This window comes from Vipera ursinii (assembly GCF_947247035.1).
Source record: "Vipera ursinii genome assembly, chromosome: 2".
In the NCBI taxonomy this organism is placed as follows: Eukaryota; Metazoa; Chordata; class Lepidosauria; order Squamata; family Viperidae; genus Vipera; species Vipera ursinii.
The window spans coordinates 249,933,557-249,942,538 of NC_139513.1; positions in this window are offsets into that span (position 1 = coordinate 249,933,557).

Genomic DNA, 8,982 nt, shown 5'->3' on the forward strand with positions numbered 1-8,982 from the left:
CATTTGTGTCACATGATGATATACGTAAGTTGCTGTTGCCTATTTTATCTAATTATAAGAAAAAAAAACTACCTGATAAAATTAATAAAAGTGGAATAGTCTCCCTACAATGGTTGTGAGCTTTCCATCTCCGGAGTTTTAAAAAGAAGCTGGAGGCTACCTCTCATAGATGGTTTAAATAGTTTTCTTATGCAATAGAGACATTATATTAGATTATCCTTGTGACCCCTTCCAACTCTACAGATCAATGATTCTATGAAATAATGCACAAAACTGATTTTAAATGTAACTAATTTTCTTTTTTCCTTTTTAAACTGTTGTTAAGAATTTTAAGTGCAATAATACAGTACTTAGCTCAACCTGAAGGCATTAATACAGTGTAGAACACAACTTATATATCTGAAATAAATTTGTGGCACAGTTTTTCCCCCCTGGATTTTTAACAATCCTGTCTTATTAAGAATTGTTGGAAACTCAAAACTTTGTATGTTGTTTTGAACCTTCAGTTGGCCTAACAAATGCATTGCCAATTATTATTATTATTATTATTATTATTATTATTATTATTATTATTATTATTACAATTCAGAATGACAGAATATTATAATTATATCATTATTTTTAATGTTCAACATAGAAAAATACAGCTATTCAGTTCCAAAAGAGTTGTAATTTTTACCCTGTATTCTACATTATCAAGACTACATTAATCATTAACTGAATTTAAAGTTGGTGGGTTTTCTTCTGCCTATTTTATTTTAACTAAAACATTTACAAACCTAGAACATATTATTTTCTCTGTTAGACAAAATCCAAATAAGCAGGCTATGAATCTCAGTCTATTGTTGTTGTTTCCAAATTTGCCCTCTAGAAATGGTTCACTAAATTGATTCACATTTCTTTCTACTAACTCAAGCTTGGCTCATTTAATCAAGGAAGTGTCTCCATTGGACTGGGCAAGGAAACCCACTGTTGGGAAGGTAATTCAGTGCTTAGAGAAAGAGGAAGGGAAGATAGAAGAAATTCAGACATTTCTTTCTCAACATTACTCATCTTCTTTCTTATAGGATCAACACAAATTAGTGGTAGTGTAATAGCTTCCTTCTGCTGCAAGTCCTCTGGTTTTAAATAGGCTTCTATTGAATGAATTGATGTTTGTTTAAAATGTTGATGCCATTCCATGGCTATGTTGTTCAAAATATTTCAGTGCTATACCTTAGATAAGACAGACAAGATTCAGAAACTGAATATGGAAGAAAGGAACAGGAAATTATGAATTCAATATAACAAAAATAGGTAGACTAATATGATAAAACTAGCAAGATTGAAACAGTCACTCAAAAATAACTGTAGTGTAAACATATAACTATATGGCCTATGTAAAGAAACAGCCACATCAAGTTTTTTAAGAAACAAGAAATATTATTTTTTTCATTAGTAGCAATTTTGAAGTTGTTGAAAAGCATCATGCTAATTAATGTTCAGAAGATCACTGAAGCAGCAAAAGTGAAGCATTACTGTAGCTTCTCTAGTAGTGCTTGTTAAATTATTTGTCCAAAATATTCAGAGTTTTGAATATCATTACCCCCCACCCCAACAGACTCTTCTTTCACACAAGGGTCTCAGCAGCAACAGTCCCAAATGGAATCGCCAATTCACAAACAAGCAATCATAAATTGCTCCATTACCCACAGGATATGCCCAAATTACTCCCTTAGGTAATTATCCCCAGTTTAAGAATCTCTGTCCAAATGCTGTGCAAAAGTACTGCAGAAGTTGAGTTTGCAAAACTGCTTCAGCAGGATTAGTCAACTGACTCGCCATCTCATTTAACTAATCTGTTGAAGCTCTTCACCTTCCTTACTATATCGTATTTTCTGGCGTATAAGACGACTGGGCGTATAAGACGACCCCCTACTTTTCCTGTTAAATTATAGGGTTTGGGCTATACTTGCCGTATAAGACTACCCCACTGCATACAAAGTCTGCTTGGATTGGGTGGGTCAGCTCTCTCTCCCTCCCTGCCTGCCCAGCCCTCCCTGTCTCCAAGACGCAATTTTTTTAAAAAAAAAATCCCATTTATATCCCGCCCTTTTTCAAAGACTCAGGGCAGCTTACAATCTAAAGCACAAATCAATGTGCTTAGCAATGTACAAAGTACACTTCTGGCATCCAGAGCCTGCCTGCATTTCTTTAACCTCCACATGCTTCCGACTCTCGACAACTTCAGCGTTGTAAACCTTGCTGCTGTTAGTATCCTGGGTGACTCTTCTCCAAACCCCCTCTACCCCAACCCGGGTGAAAACGCTAACGTGCTCCCAGTGTGTGCCTATCCCTCTCCAACCAACTGCCCCCCCATCCGTATCTGGCTCCAGCGGGCTCATCCACACGTCCCAGGGCCGCCCTCCAGCAGTCCCCGGCTCCGGTCCATCTGATACCGACGGAAAACAGCCGGCCCTTGCCTCCAGTGCACAGGCTATAGCATGCAGTCCCGGCACAGGTCCATCGGCAGGCAAGGGAACAGCTAGCATGTTTTGTAGTGCCCAGGCTCCCTGTACGACAAGGCAAACTGGGCTGTCCTCCTGAGTGCCTGCGGGGTCCTCAGCAAAGCCCTGCGATGCAGGCGCATGCAAATGCCGTGAAGTAGCTGGTTGTCGGGTTTGCAGAGCCAGGAACTGGCGATCAGCTGATAGTCGGGCTTGCTGATTACGGGGACCTCCTCCCTTGTTTGTCAGAGCGCCGGGTCATGGAGCGAGCCGTGTGCAGTGTGGGGGGGTGAGTAGGTGAAGCAGGGCTTGTTTTTGGAATGAGACCCCCTGCGTAGTGTCGGGCCTGCAGGGCTCAACAACAGACAGCAATTTTGTGATTCTCTCCCCCTTCCTCCCCCCCTATCAATGAGCTGCCAAGGTTGCCTGCGTGTGTGAATGTGTGGAGGGGTGTTGCCTCTGGTTTTTCCTGTAACATCAGACAATAAAACTGCCCCTAACCCTAACACCCGGCATATAAGATGACCCCCGACTTTTGAGAAGGTTTTCATGGGTTAAAAAGTTGTCTTATATGCCGGAAAATACGGTACTCTTTCCTAGATAGTATAGGAAAATAGAAAAGTTTCTGCACTTGGACAGACTACTATGTAGCACAGTATAGGTAAGAAATTGCTTAGTTCTTATTTTTCTAATACATGTACTTATCTTATTATGCATCTATATCCAAGTAGAGTCTCCTGACACCTACCCTGTCACTAATAATGGCTCTGTAATTTAAGTGTTCCTATAAAGTAGATAGGGAAGTGGTGGCTCAGTGGGTTAGGATGCTGAGCTTGTCGATCAGAAGGTCGGCAGTTTGGCGGGTCGAATCCCGAGTGCCTCGTAACAGAGTGAGCACCTGTTACTCGTCCTAGCTTTTGCCAACCTAGCAGTTCGAAAGCACGTAAAAATGCAAGTAGAAAAATAGGGACCACTATGGTGGGAAGGTAACAGCGCTCCATGCGCCCTTGGCGTCTAGTCATGCCGGCCACATGACCATGGAGACATCCTCGGACAAGCGCTGGCTCTTCGGCTTTGAAACGGAAACGACTAGCACACATGTGCGGGGGAACCTTTACCTTACCTTTATAAAGTAGATATAGCCTGGTTTTGGTGATGGGATGGTATTTTTTACCTGCTAATGTGTCCTTTGTGGGACTTCCAGACTTTCCAGACTCTTGCTATAAAACTACATATTTTAATGTGACAGGAAAAATATTGTCTTTTATTTACATATACATTAAACCATTTGTCCTGGCTCAGCTCACTTCTTGAGCATATCAAGAGATCTCTAGGTTTCTACTTAAAACCTAAATACAACCTTTGCCCTGGAAAAAAACAACAACTATTCCAGCTGTGGGCTCATGTTGAATATCTTTAAAATCAAGGAAATAACTTTAAAAAAAATCAATAACTTTAAAATAATAATATACCTACCCAAAGCACCCAATGAGTTCTGTAAAGTTCAAGACATGCTTTGAGTCTGAATTTAGTAATAAGAGTCTGAAGAGACAGCCTAGAAGGAAAATACAATGCACAATATACTGATACTCATGGCATAAGTATTCAGTATATGGCTTAATACTGAGAGGGCACTTCCCAAATAAGATTATGTCTGCCTACTTCAGGCAGTCAGGAAGCACCTACTAAGGATACCCATCTGCAAACTGTGAATATTGTCTATAGGAAGTTCTTTCTTATAGGACTGCTTTTTTCCAAAGGGAACATGGTAAGAACTAGCATTTCTGGAGGGTCTTTGGGACTTAGCTGTGAAGCTATCAGCACCTACAGTGTTTCCCTATCTCTTCCTAACTGGCTCAGAAAGTTTGGAGTTTAAATTTAAACAGCCTAAAAGTTGTCAAGTTTCGGAAACACTGGTATAATATATTTTTGGAAACATTGTGTTATTCTTAATGTTTTGTTATTTTATTATTATTTTAATATTTTTTAAATATTTGTTAAATATTAACAAATCACCTAGAGTCCTGCAGGCTGAGGCAAGGAGAAATTGGAAAAAATACATTACTGAGTTTTCCTTTTAAGTTGAACTAAGGAAGGTACAAGTTTCTTTGGCTAATTCACTAGAAATTCTTCATATTGTATATATTTGTCCTATCATTTAATTTTTATTAATATTCCTTCTCTGGATTTCCATATTTCCATACTCATCATTGTTCAACCACATCAGCAAATCTTGTATTATTACTATAATTGCATTTCTTGTTTATGACTACAGCTAAAAAAATTGCAATAAATAAGCTTATCATTTCAGATTTTGCAGAAAGTGTAAAATAGCTGAGATTTAGCCAATTACTTTAACCTGCCAGCAGAAATCTTGCTATTTTTAAAAAATAAGGAAACAATGTAAAGAGGAATAACCATGGAATAGCTTTTATATATATAGATAGATAGATAGATAGATAGATAGATAGATAGATAGATAGATAGATATAGATATAGATATAGATATAGATATAGATATAGATATAGATATAGATATAGATATAGATATAGATATCTGACTGTGGTAAGAAAAGAGAGCATTGGAAAGACTGAGGTGAGCATATAGTATTTTTTCCCCTTATATTCCCTTTTTAAAGAGGGTATTAGTCCTTTTGAGTTCTTTAAAAACTTGTCTACTAGTTTAAAAATAAAAGAGGCTACGGTACATTGAGGTTTAATAATCATTGGCAATTAGCAGCAGAAAGGAGTTGGAGTCCAGTGAACAGTCTGAGGAGGCTGCAAATTTCCTTTGTGAACAGATTTCCACCCTTAGTATAACAAGGGCAGGTTACCTTTCTGTGGTTAAGGGCTGCTGGTGGTTGTGTTCCACCTGCTGAGAGGCACAGAAGGTAGTGAGATTATCAGAGGGGGTAGGGATTTTTACTCCTTTGTAAGCTTTTGGGCTTCCCCCACCTCATTTTCCTGCAAATAAATAGATGACTTATGTCTACTGGAGGTTTAACTTATTTCTATCTAATGCCCCAAATTGTGGTTCACTGGCATAATCTTAATTTTAGGGCTGCTCTGATTAACATACCGTAGTAGTGCTCCAGTACAAACTGCAGTATGGTCCTGTGTGTATCATCACGTCAGGACTCTTGCATTTATTGCTAGTTTAGTGTATATATAATTGTACAACAGTAAACTTCATGTGAATATATTGTAGCAGACCTTTTCTACCCTGATAAATCAAGAAAGCCAAGTATTAAAATAACAGTGTGTTTTTGCTAGAGTTCAATTATTATTAAAACTATTTTTTAAAAGTGCCATAATAGTATGCTATGCAGAATGATTGTTAGCATAATGCCCAACATCTGACTGCTGTGATTACAGTAACTCAGATTGTAAAACTCTGTTAAGCCTTGATGGCTTATATATACACTCACCCTGCATTATTACTAAAAGAATACATAGTCCAGGGTGATTCTGTAGTTTTGGTTCCAGGGTTAGTCCATGAAGAAGGGCTTTATTGCAGGTGTTTACTTTATTTATTTTATTTATTTATTTATTGAATTTCTATACCGCCCTTCTCCCGAAGGACTCAGGGCAGTGTACAGGGCAATAAAAGTACTACATACAAAAGTTAAAAGATTAAATTAAGTTAGCCCTAACAATAAATAGTTAAAATACCCCAAATCCTAGACCAGGCCGGCCTGTTCAAATAAGTAGGTTTTCAGATCACAGCGGAAAGAGCAAAGGTCGGGAGCCATCCGGAGCTCAACCGGTAATTGATTCCAAAGGGCTGGCGCGCCCACAGAGAATGCTCTCCCCCTGGGGGCCGCCAGTCGACACTCTCGGACCGACAGCACCCTGAGGAGGCCCTCTCTGTGGGAGCGCACAGGACGAAGGGAAGATGACGCCGGCAGCAGGTGATCCCGTAAGTAATCCGGACGCATGCCATTTAGGGCTTTATAGGTAATCACCAGCACCTTGAATCTCACCCGGAGGGCAACTGGAAGCCAATGCAGCTCGCGGAGAAGAGGTGTTACATGGCAGTATCGGGAGACCCCCATCACAACTCGCGTGGCCGCATTCTGCACCAGCTGAAGCCTCCGAGTGGTCCTCAAGGGCAGCCCCATGTACAGAGCATTGCAGTAGTCTATATGTTACAAGTATGTTACAAGACCATTGGGACTACATAGGAAAGAGTGCTAGTGAACATGAGGGGGAAAAGAATATGAAGAGAAAAACAGAGGATTTTAGACAAGATTCCCTAGAATAGTCCTGGCCCAATATTGGGCATCAAGAGAACCTTCGGCAGATCCACAAAGATTTATTTGATGGGATGAAAGATTTCATGTCTGCAGGTGCCAGAACTGAGAAGTGCTGCCAGGATGGATAATTGCAGCTACAATTAAACTCTCTGGGAAGCATCTGAAGATTTATTTTAACATCTATCAGATGACCTAGATCAGGGGTAAGCAACCTTGGCTCTTTTATGACTCATGGACTTCAACTCCCAGAATTACTGAGTCAGCAGGAATTCTGGGAGTTGAAGTCCATGAGTCATAAAAGAGCTGAGGTTGCCTACCCCTGACCTAGATTGAAATATAAAAGTACATTCTCCAGGCAAATGTTAAGGAAAGCTGAGGTCAGTTTTCCATCCATTTCCAGGCAAGAGAACAGGAGTGAGATGGAGGGATTTTATAAGTTTTAAAGTTCTCTGGAAAGTTAAAGGTCCTAGGATGTAGGTGATGGGAATTAGAAGAGTGGTCATGGAATTGAGCCATGTGGGGCAGCTCTGCAGATGAAACAGCAGAGGCTCAATAATAAGAAAATGGAACTAGAGCAGGGAGTACTGAGTATATTGTTGGGGAAGAAAGGGGATACATACATTAGTTCAGGTTCATTCTAAGCCAATGATTCCCCCTCCTAGAGCCAGGATAGCAAGTTGAAGGGTACTTTAGTCTTCAACTGTTGGTAAATGTCAGGTTTCCCTACAACAAAATTCATCTGATATGGTGATGGACAAATGACTGGATTTCATACTTGCATAGGGCTTAGGGGGAGGGGGTAGTGTCAAAAACTTCAGGACAGTGAGCACGACATAATTGGAGATCTGCTCTTTTTGTACATGTGTGCTATGATCATTCACAGAGGTGGGGAGCACTATCTCAAATATAACCAGATGCAAGTGCCTATAAATGGAATGAGGACACACTGACAAACTAGGGCTGTTGCTGGTGTCACAAGCTTCTGGATCTCATCACAGTGCTGGTGCTGGAGTTCCTAAGACTGTTGCTTGAGTAACTTCATTTTCCATGCCCTGCAAGAGAAGTCTGGTGTAGCTTGTAAGTTCATATTCACAAGTTTGTCACAAGAAATTGCAGATCCAAAATACAGGATATATTTGGTCTTCACATTGGAACAGATGACATTAATACCTTTCCTTTGCCTTGATCAAATCACCTTGTTAAATTACAGATCATAGATAACTTAAAACTCCTGCAAGAGTAGTGGACCTATTACAATGTCGTAGAGTAAATTAAGAAAAGGGAATGCTGTATATATGTGCCACGAGTGCCAGGGGAAAGTTGGGATACAAAATATATATTGCTATGCCAGACTAAGCTAGAGATACTATGGAAATTTTGAATTAGTGCCTGTGACTGACTGACTTACTTACTTACTTTATGATTGATTGATTGATTGATTGATTGATTGATTGGGACTTATATGCCGCCCTATCTCCCGAAGGACTCAGGGCGGCTAACAACAGTAAAATACAAGTAAAAATACAAATATTAAAAATTAAACTATATCTATAGCCCCAACTACAACCAATAAAACCTTAAAACCATATTAAAAACCCCTTATCATCAGTCCAGGTCAGCCTGTTGGAAAAGAAATGTCTTAAATTCATGATGAAAGGACCGGAGGTCTGGGGTCATCCGGAGCTCCAGGGGAAGCTGATTCCACAGGGCAGGTGCCCCCACAGAGAAGGCCCTCCCCCTGGGGGTCGCCAGCCGACATTGTCTGGCCGACGGCACCCTGAGAAGGCCCTCTCTGTGTGAGCACACAGGGTGATGGGAAGTCGTTCCTGGCAGCAAACGGTCCTGCAGGTATCCCGGGCCTAAGCCATGTAGGGCTTTATAGGTAAGAACCAGCACCTTAAATCTCACCCGGAGGGCAACCGGTAACCAATGCAGCTCACGCAGGAAGGGTGTAATATGGGAGTATCGGGATGCTCCCATCACAACCCGTGCAGCCGCATTCTGCACCAGCTGAAGTCTTTGGGTGGTCTTCAAAGGCAGCCCCATGTAGAGAGCATTGCAGTAATCAACACAGGAGGTAACGAGCGCATGAGTGACCGTACATAAAGCATCTCAGTCCAGATAGGGGCGCAACTGGCGCACCAGGCAAACCTGGGCAAATGCCCCCCTGGCCACGACTCCTATATGATCTTCTAAAATGAGTCGTGCATCCAGGAGGACACCTAAGTTGCGTGCCCTAT